The sequence below is a fragment of the Octopus bimaculoides genome, chromosome 8, assembly GCF_046866305.1.
Source record: "Octopus bimaculoides isolate indiv1 chromosome 8, ASM4686630v1, whole genome shotgun sequence".
Taxonomy (NCBI): domain Eukaryota; kingdom Metazoa; phylum Mollusca; class Cephalopoda; order Octopoda; family Octopodidae; genus Octopus; species Octopus bimaculoides.
In genome coordinates, this window is record NC_142935.1 from 93987945 (window position 1) to 93992944 (window position 5000).

The 5000-nt window shown below is 36.9% G+C and overlaps 1 long non-coding RNA gene across 1 annotated transcript in view; it reads left to right on the top strand.

Moving 5' to 3' along the window:
• LOC128248528 (uncharacterized) overlaps positions 1–4486 on the top strand; it is a 7405-nt gene extending 2919 nt beyond the window's left edge. Inside the window, exon 2 of the long non-coding RNA XR_008264702.2 lies at positions 4236–4486. This is a non-coding gene — a long non-coding RNA (uncharacterized LOC128248528). The remainder of the gene's footprint in view (positions 1–4235) is intronic.
• Positions 4487–5000: the final 514 nt, after the last annotated feature.

Consider the following 5000-nt stretch of genomic DNA (forward strand, 5'->3'; position numbering starts at 1 on the left):
ATACTCCGGTTGTGTGTACAATCACTGAATATGCAATGAGTCTCAAGTTTGCACAAAGGTTGCTCATTGGTACAAACACTGCATTCAGTTGTACTGCATTCAACAAACTCCAGATTCACGACGCGAATTGCAGGTTCCAGGTAAGGTGAATAACAAACAAATAACAACAGTTATTGTGTGTGTGTGTGTGTGTGTGTGTGTGTGTGTGTGTGTGTGTGTGTGTGTGTGCAGTTTCTGTCAACCAAATTATCTCACAAGGCTCACAAGCAAAGAATGAAGTTATTGGTATTGCATTTATTCCACGGCTTTCACCTGTTTAAACAACATATGGGTAATAAATCACTTTACAAGTTGGTAAACGTGGATTAGAGCCACGATTATGATGCAGCGATTATATAGCATTCGTAATATAACGAAAGATTCAGTATCATTTAATCATAACCAAATGGATAACAGAAAATAGGATCATAATTTGTCGGAGTTCATCTATAAACAGCAATTCATGATTTAGTGGTAGGCCTTTATGTTATTACAGAAAGGAAGAAATTCCGCTGGAAGTTTAAATTTAAAAAGAAGTGGAAATGGCAGTTTTAGTGAATCAATTGATAAGATTATTTTATAAGTTGAATTCATTAATGTAGGAGGCAAATCATTGATAAATCTTCGTACTATAGAATATGTGGAATAGTTCGCAGATTTATCAACATTTATCAGTGTTTTCTCTCTTCAATCAGACAACTGACAGATTATGCAGACTAATTAATGAATTTAACATGAAATGATCTTGACGAGTGAAACACTAAAAGTGGTATCTTTACCATCAGTGTCCGGTCATAAATCAACACTCTGGTTCACTGATGACGCCATTTTGGTCTTGGAAGGAACGCAAATTAGTCAACTTCAATTTTTGCATTTCGTCGAGTTTTTCAACGTCTAACGTCAATCTTTTGGATATGAAAGTTGATTTTAGAAGGCAGCATACACACAGAGTTATTTTGAAAACACATGCCAGCTCACATGCCGCTCTGATCATCCACACAAAGAATTAAGTCAAATTCAAAGTCCACAGTGTTGAGAATAAAACGGATTTATACCAACATAGGAGATTATTGGAAACATGCAAATGATTTAAATGATTTTGTGCACCATTACGTCAAGCACTTATAGTGAATTGCTATTGAATGAAATTAAAAACGGCACAGCAAAAATTAATGATGAAAGCCAAAGTTGCACGCCTAATTATAACAGTCAAATTTAAAATTATGACCAAAGAAACAAAAAAAAGAAAAAAAATGGTGGTCGAGGAGATTAAACAGCAGGAGATGGAAGGGAGTGGGGAAAGGGCCACACATCCCAGAACAAACAGTGTGCTCAGACGCGCCCCGCAGTAATGACCGCGCGACGACGTTGTCGCGGAGAATGGCTAGTGACACTCGCTGCAGTAGCCACTCCACCTCACGGGGCTCATTTCTCAGATGGGACTCATTTCTCAAGACATTTGCAACAGCAATCGGTTGTGCAGGGTCCGAGAACACCTCAGGTACCAACGGAGACCGACACAGACTGATAATGGTCGGTCAGGCCACTCAATTTAATATTGTTTATTAAGTGAATACTATTTCGACAGCATGTCTGTCTTCCTGGGGTTCAAAATGAAAACTGAAAAATACACTACTACTACTACTACAGTAGTAGTAGTAGTAGTAGTAGTAGTAGTAGTAGTAGTAGTAGTAGTAGTAGTAGTAGTAGTAGTAGTAGTAGTAAAAATTGCTGAAATAATATTAATATCAATAGTGAAACAATAATAAAAATAGCAATGAAGCAGAAGTTTGGTAAAAAAAAACAAATTGTATTAACGATAATAACAGTAGTAATAGTAAGAAAAGATTTGTGTTTATTGTTCTGGGGGTAGCTTTGAAGTTTTTACTCAGTACTTAGGCTTTTGCTTCCAGGGTGAGGTGAGTTCGATTTTTCAGATGAGGACTAGTGTGGATTGAGAAACTTGGATAGCATCGTTATAATATATATAGGTTTAAGTTTTCATTTTGCTCATATGCTCATTCGAGGCCTATGATATTCCCTATGATGTTAAATATAGTGTTCTGTGGGATATTTTGGTGATGGGGAGCATATGCCCTTCAACATTATGGTATTCACTTTTCTACCTATGATTCTGAAGAAGCTTCTGTGATGATAGAAAATAGCTTTGAAAATTGCTTTGTTAAGCTAATGCAGGTTTGGATGTATTGTTTGGGTTTAAGACATCTTACAAATACACAATTTATTTTCCAAAGCATTCACTTTCAAGCTCTGCAAACAATGCAAATCTAAACTTGTATAGAATACCAACTTTTATTATCTTATAATCAAATTGCGAGAGTGTTTCCATATAAGGTATTGGAATTTATGTCAGCTATTTGTGCAGTTATAACTGGGTTTAACGTCAGTCCTGCGAACTACTTTATAATATCTGTGGCTATAGGGCAAGCGTTACTTTATTAGTGAAGAAATAATACGTTTAAGTGGACATTAGAACTATAACGGAGTTAAATCATAAAAATTGAGATTACTGAGTATTTTTTTGCTAAAATGCAACTCATGGTGTGAATCCGCCAATCACAGAGAAATTACATAAAACTGCTTGGTTTTGTTCATTCGAGAATCTTCAATTTCCGTTCAATGTTCACACACGCGTTGTTGTAGCGCTAATTTAATTTGTTTGAATTATTTATAAACAGCTTCTATGATAAATGAGTAGTTTACCGTGGGTGGATGTACCGCATGGAGCGCGTATGCTGTTAAACAGACACACGCACCTGTTTCTCTTCCCGCCTTCTGTCTTTCTCTCTCTCTTTCTTTCTCTGTCTCTCTATCTCTCTCTTTCTCTCTTAATTAGTCTAACTTATCATTTTTCTCAGTTCGTTTAACTTTTGTGTTTAACTTTTGAATTACGAAAACAAATAGTCGTGCATGCAAACACACACAAAAGCATATGCACCATCATCAACAGCAATGTCAGTAGTAGTAGTAGTAGTAGTAGTAGTAGTAGTAGTAGTAGTAGTAGTAGTAGTAGTAGCAGAAGTAGTAGTAGTAGTAAGAAGAAGAAGAAGAAGAGGGCGAGGAGGGGAGGGGAGGAGGAGTGGGGTAAGAGTTTTGCTGTGAATGGTCTTGTTTCACGGATCTCCGCTAAGATTACTAAAATTACTTGAAATCTCTATTTCAGACAAGAAAACTATATATTATGTATGTGTGTGTGTGTGTGTGTAGATGGACTGATAGATAGATAGATAGATAGATAGATAGATAGATAGATAGATAGATAGATAGATAGATAGATAGATAGATAAACAGACAGACAGGCAGACAGACAGACAGGCAGGCAGGCAGGCAGGCAGACAGATAGACAGATAGATAGATAGATAGATAGATAGATAGATAGATAGATAGATAGATAGATAGATAGACAGACACACAGACAGACACACAGACAGACACACAGACAGACACACAGACAGACACACGGACAGACACACAGACTATATAAATTAAGAAATGCATAAAACGTAATTGATATTCGTATGCTTTAATAAACACTTTTCAATAAGGTGTATGTGGGTTTGTAGGAATGTGTGAGGCGTCGAGCTAGCAGAATCGTTAGCACGCTAGGCATTTCGCCTAGCAGTATTTCGTCTGTCGCTACGTTCTGAGTTCAAATTCTGCCGAGGTCGACTTTGCCTTTCATCCTTTCGGGGTCGATAAATTAAGTACAAGTTACGCACTGGAGTCGATGTAATCGACTGAATCCCTTTGTCCTTGTTTGTCCCCTCTACGTTTAGCCCCTTGTGGGCAATAAAGAAATAAGGAAGGTGTGAGTGTATGTGTGTGCGCGCGAATGCGTGCGTGCGTGCGTGTATGTATGTATGTATATATGTATGTATGTATGTATGTATAGGCTTGGTGGAACAAACAGAGTAGAATTCGATACCTGAGTATAAATATATTATACAGTTCGGCAGCAGTTGCAGAGCGACTCAACGACGGAGAGCTTTGTGCATGGCACTAATTACAGAGACTCAGAGATCATGGCATGAAACACAAGTTATTAATCACGGAGACTCAGAGAGTGGTCTTCGTGTTGTATAAGCGTTTATGACTCTAATCCGATGACGCACACTATAATCCAATATCTCTTTCTTGTGACCTTATTTGTCATTTGTCATTCCATCTACTGCAAGTTCTATGGCGATGGAAGAGTGATGATAAATGCAGACCTAACCAGTTGAACGCACACAGTTACAAAGCAGCAGGAGTGAATAGTCATCCGAGGCGTCATGAACGGAAAGTCAGAAATTCCATTGTCAATGAGGAAGCACAAGGGGAAAATGAAGCATTCACCAAGTATATATTGTATATAAGAGAATATATATTATGTGATATAAAAAAAAATCAATGACTATTATAAAATAAAATGTCTAGAAAAATCTGATCGTATATTCACATTTCATACCTCCCTTGGCAATTCTAGCATTAAAAATTGTCGAAGAGGTTTTTTTTGTCATGTGAGTTAATTTAATTATAGATGTAATTAAAAGTAATTATGACAGCTATTAATAAATTATATTGTGAATTAAACTCAGCATTTAAAGAACAAATAACCATATGCATATAAAAGAACTGTAATTTTCAAAGAATATTCAAATGTGCATTAAAATATGGAGTAACAGTAGTACATTAACAATGCTAATTCTGAAGGTGATTGAGAAAGACACATTTTGCATTACACGTGATCATATATATCACACGCATATGCATGTGTACGTCTTATATCTGTAGATAGATAGATAGATAGATAGATAGACAGATAGACGGACAGACAGACAGACAGACAGATAGAGAGAGAGAGAGAGAGAGAGAGAGAGAGAGAGAGAGAGAGAGAGAGAGAGAGAGAGAGAGAGAGAGAGAGAGAGCTGGCAGAAACATTAACGCGACGAGCGAAATGC